The sequence below is a fragment of the Macaca fascicularis genome, chromosome 20 (genome assembly GCF_037993035.2).
Source record: "Macaca fascicularis isolate 582-1 chromosome 20, T2T-MFA8v1.1".
Taxonomy (NCBI): Eukaryota; Metazoa; Chordata; class Mammalia; order Primates; family Cercopithecidae; genus Macaca; species Macaca fascicularis.
Window position 1 is genome coordinate 68,844,907 of NC_088394.1, and position 15,416 is coordinate 68,860,322.

General features: G+C 43.8%; 1 protein-coding gene across 7 annotated transcripts in view; it reads left to right on the forward strand.

Annotated features, from left to right (window-relative positions):
• ZNF19 (zinc finger protein 19) overlaps nt 1-15,416 on the forward strand; it is a 93,403-nt gene that overhangs the window by 47,376 nt on the left and 30,611 nt on the right. For 5 of the 7 annotated variants that reach the window (XM_074027942.1, XM_065537268.2, XM_074027945.1 and 2 more), the window contains one exon: nt 13,637-13,755. The exons of the other annotated variants lie outside the window; for them this stretch is intronic. The gene's annotated coding sequence lies outside the window, so the exon portion shown is untranslated. The remainder of the gene's footprint in view (nt 1-13,636; nt 13,756-15,416) is intronic. 7 annotated transcript variants of the gene reach the window in all.

Sequence of the window (15,416 nt, forward strand, 5' to 3'; positions counted from 1 at the left end):
TTGGGGAAGGGCAGTGTGAAGAACCTGCCGGGAGAGGCTAGGGTGCTCCCTCTTTACTCTTGGCAATGGTGATGTGGAGGCCAGGGTAGAGGTGTTGTTGAAACTCTAGACATTGAGAAACCACATTACCACTTCTCCAAACAATGCAAAGCATCTGGAGTCAGCTTGGTTGAAGAAACAAGAGTTTTGGGCCAGGCACAGTGGCTCATGCCTATAATCCCAGCACTTTAGGAGGCCAAGGCGGGTGGATCACCTGAGGTCGGGAGTTCGAGACCAGCCTGACCAACATGGAGAAACCCCATCTCTACTAAAAATACAAAATTAGCCGGGTGTGGTGGTGCATGCCTGTAATCCCAGCTACTCAGGAAACTGAGGCAGGAGAATTGCTTGAACCTGGGAGGCGGAAGCTGTGGTGAGCCGAGGTCACGCCATTGAACTCTAGCCTGGGCAACAAGAGTGAAACTCAGTCTCAGAGAAAAAAAAAAAAAGAGTTTTGAGGGAGAAAGAGGAGATAGATCATGGAGCACTGAGGGAGTAGGTAGTTCTCCAGGGGATATCACAGGAGTTCCTGGGTGTTGACCTGTGTGACATGAAGTCATGTAGTCATACAGTTGGGGCGGATACAGTGGCTCAAGAATACCATCGGGTGACTTATTTCTACGGACCATCAACTTCATGCTTATTGCCTCATGGCCAGGAGACAGCTGTGCACATCTAGGGCTCACATCTACATTCCAGACAGGAAACTGCAGAAAGGTTAATAGCTGCAGGGCGTATGCATCACATAAAGTAAAGATGTGAAAGCACTTCAATCTCCAAAGCTCTTGGTTCATGTGGGTTGCTCTGCTTAAAGCGCCCTCTCTCCTTTATGGCCTGGCTAACTTGCATCTTCTCTTTCAAGATTCAACTCAAGTCAGCATCACCTTCTCTGGGAAACCGTTCCTTATGTCCCTAGGCTGAGTTAGGCGCCCTGGTCTGTGTGTGGCAGATTGCCATGATGACCTCCATTCTCCCATCTTTTTATCTATGCCCTATGATGTATAACTCTGCCTGGAGTCTCAGCTATGCCACTCGCTTTGATGGTTGGGATTTTTTTTTTTTTAGATGAAGTCTTGCTTCTTTACCCAGGCTGGAGTGCAATGGTGCGATCTCGGCTCACTGCAACCTCCGCCTCCAGGGTTCAAACAATTCTCCTGCCTCAGCCTCCCTAGTAGCTGGGATTATAGGCATGTGCCACCACGCCCGGCTAATTTTTGTATTTTTAGTACAGACAGGGTTTCACTAAGTTGGACAGGCTGGTCTTAAACTCCTGACCTCAAGTGATCCGCCTGCCTAGGCCTCCCAAAGTGCTGAGATTACAGGCATGAGCTACCACGTCTGGCCTGTTGGGATGTTTTTAAGCAGAGGCTTAAAAGTAACTTATGCAGTTGGATGTGTTCTTGCTCTTGTGTCTAAGTCACTGCCATGAGATCATGCCTGCTGGGTGAAAAGCATGGGAAGCACATCCAAATTACCACAGTTGTCCTAGCTGAGGCCATCCTAGATCAGCCAATGGCAGCTAACCACCAGACACTTCAGTGAACCCAAGCCAAATCAGCAGAACCTCCTAAGCGACCACCCTAGATGCATGAGAAATGAGATTTTTATTGTATACCACTGAAGTTTCATGGCTGGTTGTTACTCTGCATTCTGGTAGCCTTAGATAATTGTTGCAGAGTCCCTTCAGCATAGCTGTGTCACAAGCCTTAGCCATGTCTGTCTTCCCAACTCATGTTGGAAGAGAATCACCTTTTATCTGTGTATATCACCTCTTGTCTGTGTATATCTAGCACTCAGCACAATGCTTGACCCATAGAAGGCGCTTGGTGAAAGTCTGGGAAAGGAAGGAATGAATGAGCCTTTGTTCAACCTTAAAAAAGGAAACTTTTTTTTTTTTTTCTTTTTGAGACAGTCTCACTCTGTCACCCAGGCTGGAGTGCAACGGCATGATCTCAGGTCACTGCAACCTCTCTCTGCCTCCTGGGTTCAAGCAATTCTCGTGCCTCAGCCTCTCGAGTAACTGGGATTACAGGCATGTACCACCATGCCCAGCTGTTTTTCTTTTTTTTTTTTTTTGAGATGGAGTCTTGCTCTGTCATCCAGGTTGGAGTGCAGTGGCGTGATCTTCGCTCACTGCAACCTCCGCTTCCCGGGTTCAAGCAATTCTCCTGTCTCAGCCTCCTGAGTAGCTGGGACTACAGGCGCCTGTCCCTATGCCTGGCTAATTTTTCTATTTTTAGTAGAGACTGGGTTTCACCATATTGGTCAGGCTGGTCTTGAACTCCTGACCTCAGGTGATCCACCCACTTTGGCCTCCCAAAGTGCTGGGATTACAGGCATGAGCCACCGTGCCCGGCCTAATTTTTGTATTTTTAATAGAAACAAGGTTTTGCCATGATGCCCAGGCTCGTCTCAAACTCCTGACCTCAAGTGATCTGCCCACCTTGGCCTCTCAAAGTGCTGGGACTACAGGTGTGAGCCACTGCACCTGGCTGGAAAAGAAAACAAAACAAAACATGAAACTGCAGAAAGGTTAATAGCTTCAGGGCATATGCATCACATAAAGATGTGAAAGCACTTCAATCTCCAAAGCTCTTGGTTCATGTGGGCCACCGCGCCTGGCCTTTATTTTTCATTTTTAAGACAGTCTCATTCTGTTATACAGGCTGGAGTGCAGTGGTGCAATCACAGTTCACTGTCACCTTGACCGCCCGAGCTCAAGCGATCCTCCCACCTCAACCTCCCAAATAGCTGGGACTATGTGTTTTTATTTTTTGTAGAGACAAAGTCTCACTCTGTTGCCCAGGCTGGTTTTGAACTCCTGGGCTCAAGTGATCTTCACGTCTTGGCCTCCTAAAGTGTTGGGATTATAGGTGTAAGCCACCGCATCTGGTTGCTTTCAACCTTTGAGCAAGGGAATGACATAATGAAGCGTTGGGTCAATCTAGCTGCTAGATTCTAGCAGTATGGTGGAATGGTTTTTGCAGAAACATGTTGAACGTCATATCAAATAATTTAATGCCAAAATACTATTATGCAGATGTACCCATTTATTTAAAAATCACGTATCTCTTAAAGTCTAGATTGATGCGAGGATGCAAATGAACAAGAAATCATTTTAAGATCATAAGGTTTGCTCTTCTCTTCCTGACAGTCATCTAGTTTGTGGCCTATTGTGAGTCCATGAATTACTTGTTTTTTTTCCGGGTATTAGGTTGTCCTCATTTTCCTTTGTTGTGCCTTTGATACTCTCCCTTGGGTCCTGTTGGTCTAGTTCCTTGAAAAAATAATTATAGTCAGGGGTAGAGGTCAGAAGTAAGAATGAATGAGACTCCATGAAGCCAAAACTAGAATCAACATTGGGATAAACTGTTCTAAGCTCCTTTTCCAAGAACACAGTTCACCCGAGTTATTATAGCATTTACCTTTTGGGTGTGAGGATATTATTTTGCCTTTGAAGTGTGTTTTATAATCCACTGATTGGACACGTTGCTATATTGCTGTCACTATTTCTTTTTATTCAAGAGGAACTTAGAGTTAGGAAGGATAAATAACTTTGTCCAAATTATTTTGTTATGTTAGTCACAGAAGCGTGTCTTTTCATACTCCATGCCTCTCTAAGACCTGCTGTTTCTTCTAGAATGTTCTCTTTCCCACCTGACTCTTATGCCACCTGCCAAAAATTCAGCCTTCTAAACCCTGTTCAGACATGCCTTTCCTGCGTAACCTTCCCTTCTCCCCGTGCCAGTTCTTTCTTCCTGCCCCCCAAAGTAAATTGTGCAAACCTCTGTAATGATGCACATGCGTTTAATAGGGGTCTTCCCTTTTGTGCTCCTAGTACCAGCATCTAGTACACAGTAGGTGCTTAATTAATGTCGGATACAAGGGGAGAGAATCTAAAGGCAAAGAGGAAAATTTTAAACTCTTCCAAAATCTAAGCAAAAGGTAAAAGAGGCAGCACCTAAAACCAGTACCTCTTGGATTAATTTTTTTCTTTAAGATGTTGGGGAAGGAGGCTTCTCAGTCCTCCCGCAGCCATCAGGGGGTCGTTGTGGGGTCGCTTTCCCGGCTTCACCTCAGGGGCTCCCACGCGATCTCCGCAGCCTCCCTGGCACCTTACCAGGGCGTGATCTCTCCCAACACCTCCCCGCAGCCCCTGTGCTCTACACAGTGCACATGCGCTGTGCGCCTTGTTGCGTTTCACACGCTGATGCACCCTCTTCTTTATTCCTCTTTGTCCTTTTCTCACATTTCCTCGCCCAGGAACTTTATTTTCACCCTTAGAGGACATCTGCCTTTCTGGCCACATCCTCTACCCAGCGCCTCCCTGGAGAGCTGGCAGAGCCCCACTGCGGCGCTGGGAGGGGGCTTCTGAACCCTGGGCTGCGCTTTCTCTTGGCACGAGGCGTTTTCCTTCCAACTTCTCTAATGGTCAATCGGGCAGTGAGGACTCAAGGAACGTGAGCACAATTTGGTTACGGGGCGAGGCGGAGGCTTACCCTGGCAGGCAGGCCGGCTTTTCCAGCTACTTCTAGCTCCTTGCAGACAAACCACTGGTCCCCCAGGCTTAGGGCTGAATTCTGTAGGTGGATAGTCCTGGGGTCTCACGCACAACCCATGCCAGAAGAATGTTTTTATTTTCTTATTTTTGCTCACTTGTATTTTTTAGGGGGCGAGGGGGTAGGGTCGTGCTCTGTTGCCCAGGCTGTAGTGCAGTGGTGTTGTCATAGCTCACTGCAACCTTGAACTTCTGGGCTCATGTGATTTTCTTGCCTCAGCCTCCCAAGTAGCTGAGCCTACAGGTGTGCACCACCACTGGAAAGAAGATTCTAGAAGAAACACGTGCCCCCCCCCCCCCTTTTTTTTTTTGGAGAGATGTAGTAGTCTTGCTATGTTTGCCCAGGCTGGTCACTCCTGTATTTTCTAATTTTTAAAAGTGCACATGTATTTCTTATGTGATAAAAACCCTTAAATGCAAAAATATCTTCTTTGGTAGTAGCGATCCTTTGTGCAGCAGACTTGGCGGAAATCTCAAATATTTGTTGAAAGCGCATAAAAGAAAGTGTGCATCAACTTTATCTCGAATCCTGCCTCTTCTGAAGTTGTAACTCAGATGCAGCCTTCTCATAAAACATTTCCTTATATCCTCAATTACATGGGCCTACAAAGCCTTATCTGATCTGGCCACGCCCAGCCCATCCCTCACTTACCGGCTCACCTCCTGCTGTTTCTCATTCCTGAGGCTCTGAAACCTTGGCCTGTTCCTCCCGGTTGTTCCTGGCACACTGGAGAAAATTGATTAATATTTGTTGAATGAGTGAATGAATGTGACCTCTTCCTGGTTTGTATCATTCGGACAAAATCTGTTCTGTTCTATAGTTAGGTATTTGTCCTGTGTCCCCTACTGTTAAGCAACTCGAGCCCTCTTACACCCTGTGATATGACCCACGCGGTGCCTGGCACAATGCTTGGTATGTAGTAATAACAAATATTAACAATAACAGTAGGAAGAGTTGTTACTTGAGTGATTACTAGGGGCCAAGTACTGTATTAAACATTTATAAGTATTACCCCATTTATATATTTAATGAGCATGAAGATACCCAGATTATAGGAACGCATACAGCCATAAACGTAGACTTCTGTTCTTAGTGCTGCTTTACAGTGGAGGAAGCTGAGGCTTAGAGAAGTTAAGTAGCTCACCCAAGGTCACATTGCTAAGACGTGGCATTACAGGAAAATGCAATCCTAAATTATTATCAGATCCATAGTTTTCAAAGTGTGGTCCAGAAACCACTGGGGTCCTCAAGACCCTTTCAGGAGGTCTGTAGGTGCAAAATCATTTTCATAATCATGGCAGGACATTGTTTGCCGTCTTCATTCTCGTGTGTGTGTATGGTGGTTTTCCCGACGCTATGTGTCATGTGATATAAAATCACCTTGAACGCAGAAGCAGAAAGGAGAATCCAGCTGTCTTCTATTAAGGCAGACATTAGATTTTCAAAAATGTAAAATAATGCTAATCATTCCGCTTAATTTTTAAAAGATAAAATATAGTTATTTTTAATAAAAGCATTTATGTCAACATGTAATATGTTCATAATTGTCATTTTTCAATAAATTAATAAATATTTAAAAATTGTCAGTTTTGATTTCCAATGTGGTAAGTATCTATAGAGAGGAGCCCATATAAACAAAAACACTATAGGATTCTCAGTATCTTTCCAAGTATTAAGAGGCCCTGAGACCAAAATGCTTGAGAATAGATGTATTAGATAATATTTGTTTCCTCACAGCTCTAAAATTTAAAGGTTCTCAACTCCTGGGGCAGTTTAGATAATTTGTAACTGGTCTAAATTCTCAATCTGCAGATCAGCTTGGAAAAGAGGGGTAGCCCTGGGGTCTGTCTCCATGCCTGGTCCTGAGTGGTCTTGGCTACCTGGATTTATTCTGGTCTTAACTCCTCTGTGAACTTCTGGAAACTCCCATTCCTGTCTTGGGCTCACACATAGCTCCCCAGTAGACTCATTATTTCATTCCTTTGTGCCCCATATCCCCCATTCTCTTTTATGCTTATGTGACAAGTCAGATTTTACCTTGATCCTGGAATAGACCTTTCTCCTAACTTTCTATACTGTCTTACAGAACAAAGGTTTTTTGTTTTTGTTTTTCCAATATCCAAACACTTTCTGGATTCTGGATAAGCCCTGAATGGCTTATTTCCTGTTGCCATGGTATGTATAGAATTATAACATATCTTACGTTCTAAATTATTTCTCATTGATTACCTCTGGGAAAAGGAACTGGGTGGCAGGAGAAAAGAGGTAGGAGGAAATCTTACCTCTTTCGTAAAGCTTTTGTATTACAGAAATTAAATTTAAAATTTTGTTCCAAGCAAAGCAAAAACAACAAACAACAACAAAAAAAACCATACACAAATATCTCCTGAAGGCCAGGCGCGGTGGCTCACACCTGTAATCGCAGCACTTTGGGAGTCTGAGACAGGTGGATCACGAGGTCAGGAGATCGAGACCATCCTGGCTAACACGGTGAAACCCCGTCTCTACTAAGAAATACAAAAAACTAGCCGGGCTAGGTGGCGGGCACCTGTAGTCCCAGCTACTCGGGAGGCTGAGGCCAGAGAATGGCATGAACCTGGGAGGCGGAGCTTGCAGTGAGCTGAGATCCGGCCACTGCACTCCAGCCTGGGTGACAGAGCGAGACTCCGTCTCAAAAAAAAAAAAAAAAAAAAAAAAAATCTCCTGAAATGTGATTATGTCTGGAACTTCCTTGTTTGGTGGGGCACTCCTTTCAGGATAGGATCATTTTACAGGGTGGATTCAGAAGTACAAAGCATGTCACAGGTCACTGGACTGTGAAGAAGGAGGTGCCGTTTAGAATGGAGACTGCCTTTGGGAACTTCAGGTTTTGGGTTTTTTTTCCCCCTTCAGACATCTGAATCATAGTTTCCTGGAATAAACTAAGAATATGAATTGGCCTCTCTTTATGAACATTATTTTAAAAAGTCTTCGCCCAGGCGCAGTGGCTCACGCCTGTAATCCTAGCATTTTGGGAGGCCGAGGCAGGCAGATTGTCGGAGCTCAGGAGTTCAAGACCAGCCTGGGCAACCATCTCTACTAAAATAGAAAAAATTATCTGAGTGTGGTGGTGTGTAACCGTAGTCTCAGCTACTCAGGAGGCTGAGGCACGAGGATTGCTTGAACCCGTAAGAGTGAGGTTGCAGTGAGCCGAGATCGTGCCACTGCACTCCAACCTGGGCGACAGAGTGTTTAAAAAAAAACAAGTTTATGTGGTATAAATTTAGATATACAATTGCTTCTTGGCCTTTTGGCTAACATCAAGTGTAAACTTAGATATAAACAGTACTATATATTACATATAATCTACATACTGATTCTACTTTATACTTTTTATTTATTTGTTGGTGTTTAATTTAATCAGTGATTTCTTCAGGTTTTGCTTTTATTGTTTTCTCCGTATTTTCCTGTGCTGATGCATTTGGAGAAAGCAGGTAAATGCAGGTTCTATTCCCAGCCAGGTCACCTATTTGCTGTGTGATCTTTGGCAAGTCTCACCATGGGTCTCCATGACCCATACCTGTTGCACAAAGGTGAGACTTGCCTTTGAGGGACATTTGAGAGGGAAACAGAAGATCCAGGCAGCAAAGTCATTCAGAAAGGCAAAAGTGCTATTCAAAACCTAAGTAGTACTGCTAACTCTTCTTCATGCTGAGGACTAAACTCTGATTTTTAAATCTTGCCCAAATTCCTATCTAAGAGTTCTGAGAATCATGCTCTACAAACCATAAATTCTCATCAGATGGGTTTTATTTAACTTTATATATCATGACTTACTTTCCAATCTGATTGTGGCATAACATTATGTGACAAAGAAGAAAGTCAAAATATTTTACCCCAAAACTCGTTTCTTGGCCATGTTTTGAAATGGTCCTGCAAAGCTGTCCTTTGTGGGGGAAAATGTGCATCTAAAGAATCTCTATTAACATAGTTAGATCTTTTTCTTCCAGATCCTCCCAATCTTGAAGAGATTAAGTAAGAGTCTAGCACCTTTTAAAGGTCTGAATAGGAAACAATTTGTCATCTATTGTCTCTAAGGGCAGCCACTATAAGACTTCAAAAGAACCTTGGTCTCCACAATCTTTTATCTTAACCTGAACATTTTCTTTCTATTGATCCCAGGTCTTTAGACAAACTCAACCAATTGTCGATCAGAAAATGTTTAAATATACCTTTAGCCTGGAAGCTTCCCACCTCTCAACCCGCTTTGAGTTGTCCTGCCTTTCTGAACCAAACCAATGTATTTCTTAAATGTATTTGATTGATGTCTCATGCCTCCCTAAAATATATAAAACCAAGCTGCACCCCGATCACCTTGGGCACATGTTCTCAGGACCTCCTGAGGGCTGTGTCATGGGCCGCGGTCACTCATATTTGGCTCAGAATAAATCTCTTCAAATATTTTACAGAGTTTTGACTCTTTGTGTTGACAAAGCTTAATTCTCGAAATACCTTGAGAAAAAAACAGGAAACTAGATATTGATTCCAATTTCAGATTAGCACAGTAAGACATTAAGGAGTGTTCTCCAAGTTTCAAAGCAAGTCAGTAACGGTTGAGACTGCTGTTATCTGCCTTTTTCCAGTCTTTTGAGGAAATATTCTCAAAGCAAGGGGTCAGCAGTCAGGGGTCTTCAAAGTGGGAAGAGCAGAGTCGAAAGTTCTAAGGGACTCCAGTTTTAGATCCTCAGCTTCATGTGTGGTCTTCTGGGAATGGCCCTGGTTGCTTGTGCAGATGCTCCTTTCCCAAGTGCCTCCTGTAATCTGTTCTCTTGCTTTGCAAAAGGAGTGCATACCCTTACCCTGCCCTGAATTGCCCCTGGGAGGCAACAACTCTGGGGCACCAAACAAACGGACACTTTCAAATATGGACTTCTGAAAAGGCTCCTTTAATAATCAAAGGGGAAGGGGGGAAAACTTGCCTACCATTTACCTTCCATTGTCTTGTACATTTTCCTATTGGGAGGAATTGGCCTGCAAGTGGATATTCTGAATTGAATATTGTGGAGTAGGAATAGTGGAATAGAAGTTATTTCACCTCTTCTGAGAGAGGTTCCAAGATGGCCGAATAGGAACAGTTCCAGTCTACAGCTCCCAGCTTGAGCAATGCAGAAGATAGGTGATTTCTGCATTTCCAACTTAGGTACTGGGTTCATCTCACTGGGGCTAGTCAGATCGTGGGTGCAGCCCACAGAGTGTAAGCCGAAGCAGGGCAGGGCATCTCTTCACCCCAGATGTGCAAGGGGTTGGGGAGTTCCCTTTCCTAGCCAAGGGAAGCCATGACAGACGGTACCTGGAAAATCAGGACACTCCCACCCTAATACTGCACTTTTCCAACAATCTTAGCAAATGGCATACCAGGAGATTATATCCCATGCCTGGCTCAGAGGGTCCCATGCCCACGGAGCCTTGTTCACTCCTAGCACGGCAGTCTGAGATCAAACTGCAAGGTGGCAGTGAGGCTGGGGGAGGGGTGTCCACCATTGCTGAGGCTTGAGTAGGTAAACAAAGTGGCTGGGAAGCTCGAACTGGGGGAGCTCACTGCAGCTCAAGGAGGCCTGCCTGCCTCTGTAGACTCCACCTCTAGGGGCAGGGCATAGCTGAACAAAAGGCAGCAGAAACTTCTGCAGACTTAAATGTCCTTGTCTGACAGCTTTGAAGAGAGTAGTGGTTCTCCCAGCATGGAGTTTGAGATCTGAAATGGACAGACTGCCTCCTCAAGTGGGTCCCTGACCCCTGACTAGCCTAACTGGGAGACACCTCCCAGTAGGGGCCAACTAAAACCTCATACAGCTGGATGCCTCTCTGAGACGAAGCTTCCAGAGGAAGGATCAGGCAGCAACATTTGCTGTTCTGCAATATTTGCTGTTCTGTAACCTCCCTCCACTGGTGATACCCAGGCAAACAGGGTCTGGAATGGACCTCCAGCAAACTCCAACATACCTGCAGCTGAGGGTCCTGACTGTTAGAAGGGAAACTAACAAACAGAAAGGACATCCACACCAAAACCCCATCTGTATGTCACCATGATCAAAGACCAAAGGTAGATAAAACCACAAAGATGGGAAGAAACCAGAGCAGAAAAGCTGAAAATTCTAAAAATCAGAGCGCCTTTTCTCCTCCAAAGGAACGCAGCTTCTTGCTCGCAACAGAACAAAGCTGGATGGAAAATGACTTTGACGAGTTGAGAGAAGGCTTCAGACAATCAGTAATAACAAACTTCTCCGAGCTAAAGGAGGATGTTTGGACCCACCGCAAAGAAGCTAAAAACCTTGAAAAGAGGTTAGACGAATGGCTAACTAGAATAAACAGCATAGAGAAGGCCTTAAATGACCTGATGCAGCTGAAAACCATGGCATGAGAACTACGTGACTCATGTACAAGCTTCAGTAGCTGATTCGATCAAGTGGAAGAAAGAGTATCAGTGACTGAAGATCAACTGAATGAAATGAAGTGAGAAGAAAAGTTTAGAGAAAAAATAGTAAAAAGAAACAAACAAAGCTTCCAAGAAATATGGGACTCTGTGAAAAGACCAAATCTGTGTTTGATTGGTGTACCTGAAAGTGATGGGGAGAATGGAACCAAGTTGGAAAATACTCTTCAGGATATTATTCAGGAGAACTTCCCCAACCTAGCAAGGCAGCCCAACATTCGAATTCAGGAAATACAGAGAACACCACAAAGATACTCCTTGAGAAGAGCAACTCCAAGACACATAATTGTCAGATTCACCAAAGTTGAAATGAAGGAAAAAATATTAAGGGTAGCCAGAGAGAAAGGTCGGGTTACCCACAAAGGGAAGCCCATCAGACTAACAGTGGATCTCTCAGCAGAAACTCTACAAGCCAGAAGAGAGTGGGGGCCAATATTCAACATTCTTAAAGAAAAGAATTTTCAACACAGAATTTCATATCCAGCCAAACTAAGCCTCATAAGTGAAGGAGAAATAAAATCCTTTACAGACAAGAAAATGCTGAGAGATTTTTGTCACCACCAGGCCTGCCTTACAAGAGCTCCTGAAGGAAGCAGTAAACATGGAAAGGAACAACTGGTACCAGCCACTGCAAAAACATGCCAAATTGTAAAGACCATCAATGCTAGGAAGAAACTAATGAGCAAAGTAACCAGCTAACATCATAATGACAGGATCAAATTCGCACATAACAATATTAAACTTAAATGTAAATGGGCTAAATGCTCCAATTAAAAGACTCAGACTGGCAAATTGGATAGAGTCAGGACCCATCAGTGTGCTGTATTCAGGAGACCCATCTCACGTGCAGAGACACACATAGGCTCAAAATAAAGGGATGGAGGAAGATCTACCAAGCAAATGGAAAACAAAAAAAAGCAGGGGTTGCAATCCTAGTCTCTGATGAAACAGACTTTAAACCAACAAAGGTCAAAAGAGACAAAGAAGGCCATTACATAATGGTAAAGGGATCAATTCAACAAGAAGAGCTAATTATCCTAAATATATATGCACCTAACACAGGAGCACCCAGATTCATAAAGCAAGTCCTTAGAGACCTACAAAGAGACTTAGACTCCTGTACAGTAATAATGGGAGACTCTAACATCCCACTGTCAACATTAGACAGATCAATGAGACAGAAAGTTAACAAGGATATCCAGGAATTGAACTCAGCTCTGCACCAAGTGGACCTAATAGAACTCTCCACCCCAAATCAACAGAATATACATTCTTCTCAGCACCACATCACACTTATTCTAAAATTGACCACATAGTTGGAAGTAAAGCACTCCTCAGCAAATGTAAAAGAATGGAAATTATAACAAACTGTCTCTCAGACCACAGTGCAATCAAACTAGAACTCAGGATTAAGAAACTCACTCTTCGTGGCAATAAGATACCAGATTATAAACAGGACCTAATGCTGTGCCAGGCAAGGGTTAAGTTATGCACTCCTACACTTAAAAAATCAACTATGTTCTAACTGACACAAGGTTTTTCTTTTTCTCTGGCAGTTAAACAAGCACTGGCCTCAAGATAAGCAATGTTAAAATAATCTGCAGCTCATCTACCACCAGGCACCAACTTACTGAGTCCACCTATTCCACAAGCCATAACTACAGCTTTGATTGGACAAGAGGCTGATTTTAGTAACTTTCTCCAGCTAAGAGATCACAGACCATGGACTGGTTCTGGCTGGTTTACAGAGGTTGTGCACTTGAGGGCCTTTATGTCCCAGCTTCACCTTTTTATGTAACTGTAATAAATTTAAATGTTAAGTCTCCACCCCAAGGTGAACATGGGTCATAAGTTACATGCATGTTTGTTCAGTATGCATGCATTAGGATCACCTTCATGAATATCCATAGTTCCTCCAGTAACCTGTCGAATATATGTAATTGGCCAACCCACTCAGCTCAAATTCCTGCCTTACTCCTCCCTCCCTCAAAATGCCTGCTTCTGGGCTTTGACAAAGGCTACATTCCCCAGCCTGTTAGGATGCAGGCTGTAACCCTTTATAAGAAATAAAGTCTCCTTTCCAAATTTGGAGATCTTATGATTTTTCAGTTAATACAGGAAAGATTAAAATAATGTAGCTCTTGCTGGATGCAGTGGCTCACACCTGTAATCCCAGCACTAATCAGTCAGTCTTATGATCTCAATCTTAATATTAATGCTGGTCAGTTGTGAATAAACTACAAAAGGGAGGGGATATAATGGGGCATGTCTGACCTCTTGTCCCATCATGGCAGGGAACTCAGTTTTTAAGATTTCTCTGGGGTCCCCTTGGACAAGAGAGGGTCTGTTCAGTGGTTGGGGAGTGATATAGTTTGGATGTTTGTCCCCTCCAAATCTCATGTCAAAATGTGATTCCTAATGTTGAAGGATGGGGCCTGGGGGAGGTGTTCGGGTCATAGGGGCTGATCCCTCATGAGTGGTTTGGTGCTGTCCTTTCCATAGTGAGTGAGTTCTCATGAGATCTGGTTGTTTAAGAGTATGGCACCTCCCGTCTCTCTCTTGCTTCCAGTCTCACCATGTGATATACCTGCTCCTGCTTCACCTTTCACCATGATCATAAACTTCCTGAGGCCTCACCAGAAGTTGAGCAGATGCCAGCACCATGCTTCCTGTACAGCCTGCAGCACTGTGAGCTAATTAAACCTCTTATTATTTATAAATTACCCAGTCTTAGGCATTCCTTTATAGCAACACAAGAATGGCCTAATACAGGGGGCTTAGAATTTTTTTTAGTTTAAATTCCTCCTACTTTTATTTTTTATTTTTATTTTTTTGAGACAAGGTCTCACTCTGTTGTTCAGGCTAGAGTGCAGTGGCGTGATTTCAGCTTACTGCAGCCTTGACCTTCTGAGCTCCAGTGATCCTCCCACCTCAGCCCCCCAAGTAGCTGGGACTAGAGGTGCACGTCAGCTCATCTGTAAGCTCTTCTTTTAGTAATGTATCTTACAAGATGTGTTCCATAATTTATTTCTCAGTAATTTTAATAGTATTCCTCAATAATGCCTATTAACACTTTGCTATAGTTTGTTTTCCCTCCAAATCTCATGTTGAAATTTGATCCCCAGTGTTGGAGGTGGGATCTAATAAGAGGTGTTTGGGTCTCGAGGGCAGATCTCTCACGAATAGCTTAGTGCCATCCTCAGAGAAACGACTGAGTTCTCAACCTCTGGATTTCTGCAAGAGCTGGTTGTTAAAAAGAGTCTGGTATTTCCCTCTCTTTTCTCTTGCTTCCTTTCTTGTCATGTGATCTCTGCACATGCCAGCTTTCTTTTGCTTTCTGCCATGACTGGAAGCAGCCTGAAGCCCTCACCAGATGCAGATGCTGGCATCCTGCTTCTTGTCCAGCCTGCAGAACTGTGAGCCAAACAAACCTCTTTTCTTTGTCAATTACCTGGCCTCAGGTATTCCTTTAGAGCAACACAAACAGACTAAGACACACATTTATTTGAATTTTAAAAGTCAGTGCCAGGCGCAGTGGCTCATGCCTGTAATCCCAGGACTTTGGGAGGCCAAGGTGGGCGGATCACCTGAGGTCGGGAGTTCGCAACCAGCCTGACCAACATGGAGAAACCCCATTTCTACTAAAGCTACAAAATTAGCCGGGCGTGGTGGCGCATGCCTGTAATCCCAGCTACTCAGGAGGCTGAGGCAGGAGGAGGCGAGGTTGTGGCGAGCTGAGATCATGCCATTGCACTCCAGCCTGGGCAACTAGAGTGAAACTCCATCTCAAAAAAAAAAAAAAAAATTTCAGAGAGAAATTAACTCTGATTATTTTATTGGTTTGAAAATGAGGATCAGAGTGTCCAATTAGGTTATATGCTGGGTATTTTTCATAGGTGAAATGAAATAGATTTCCAAGGCTTTTTAACAAGAATGTATTTAAAATATGGGATGAGATAAAAATATTTTTATTGAAAAAATATTAAATTGGTGATGGTGGTTTGATATAAATATTTTGATTTTCCAAGATTTTTTGAGGATTATCAGGTTAAACAAGATCTATCTTAAGTGAAAGAATAATAGCAGGCTGATGCACTGTAATCTTAGTGCTTTGGGAGACTGAGGTGGGAAGATTGCTTGAGGCTAGGAGCTCAAGGCGAGCATGGACAACATAGTAAGACCCCCATCTCTACAAAAATAAAAATAAAACAATTTAATGGGGCGTGTTGGTGCATGCCTGTAGTCCTGGCTACTTGGGAGGCTGAGGCAGGAGAATCACTTGAGCTCAGGAGTTCAAGGCTACAGTGAGCTGTGATTACACCACTGCCCTGCGCTACAGCCTGGGTGAT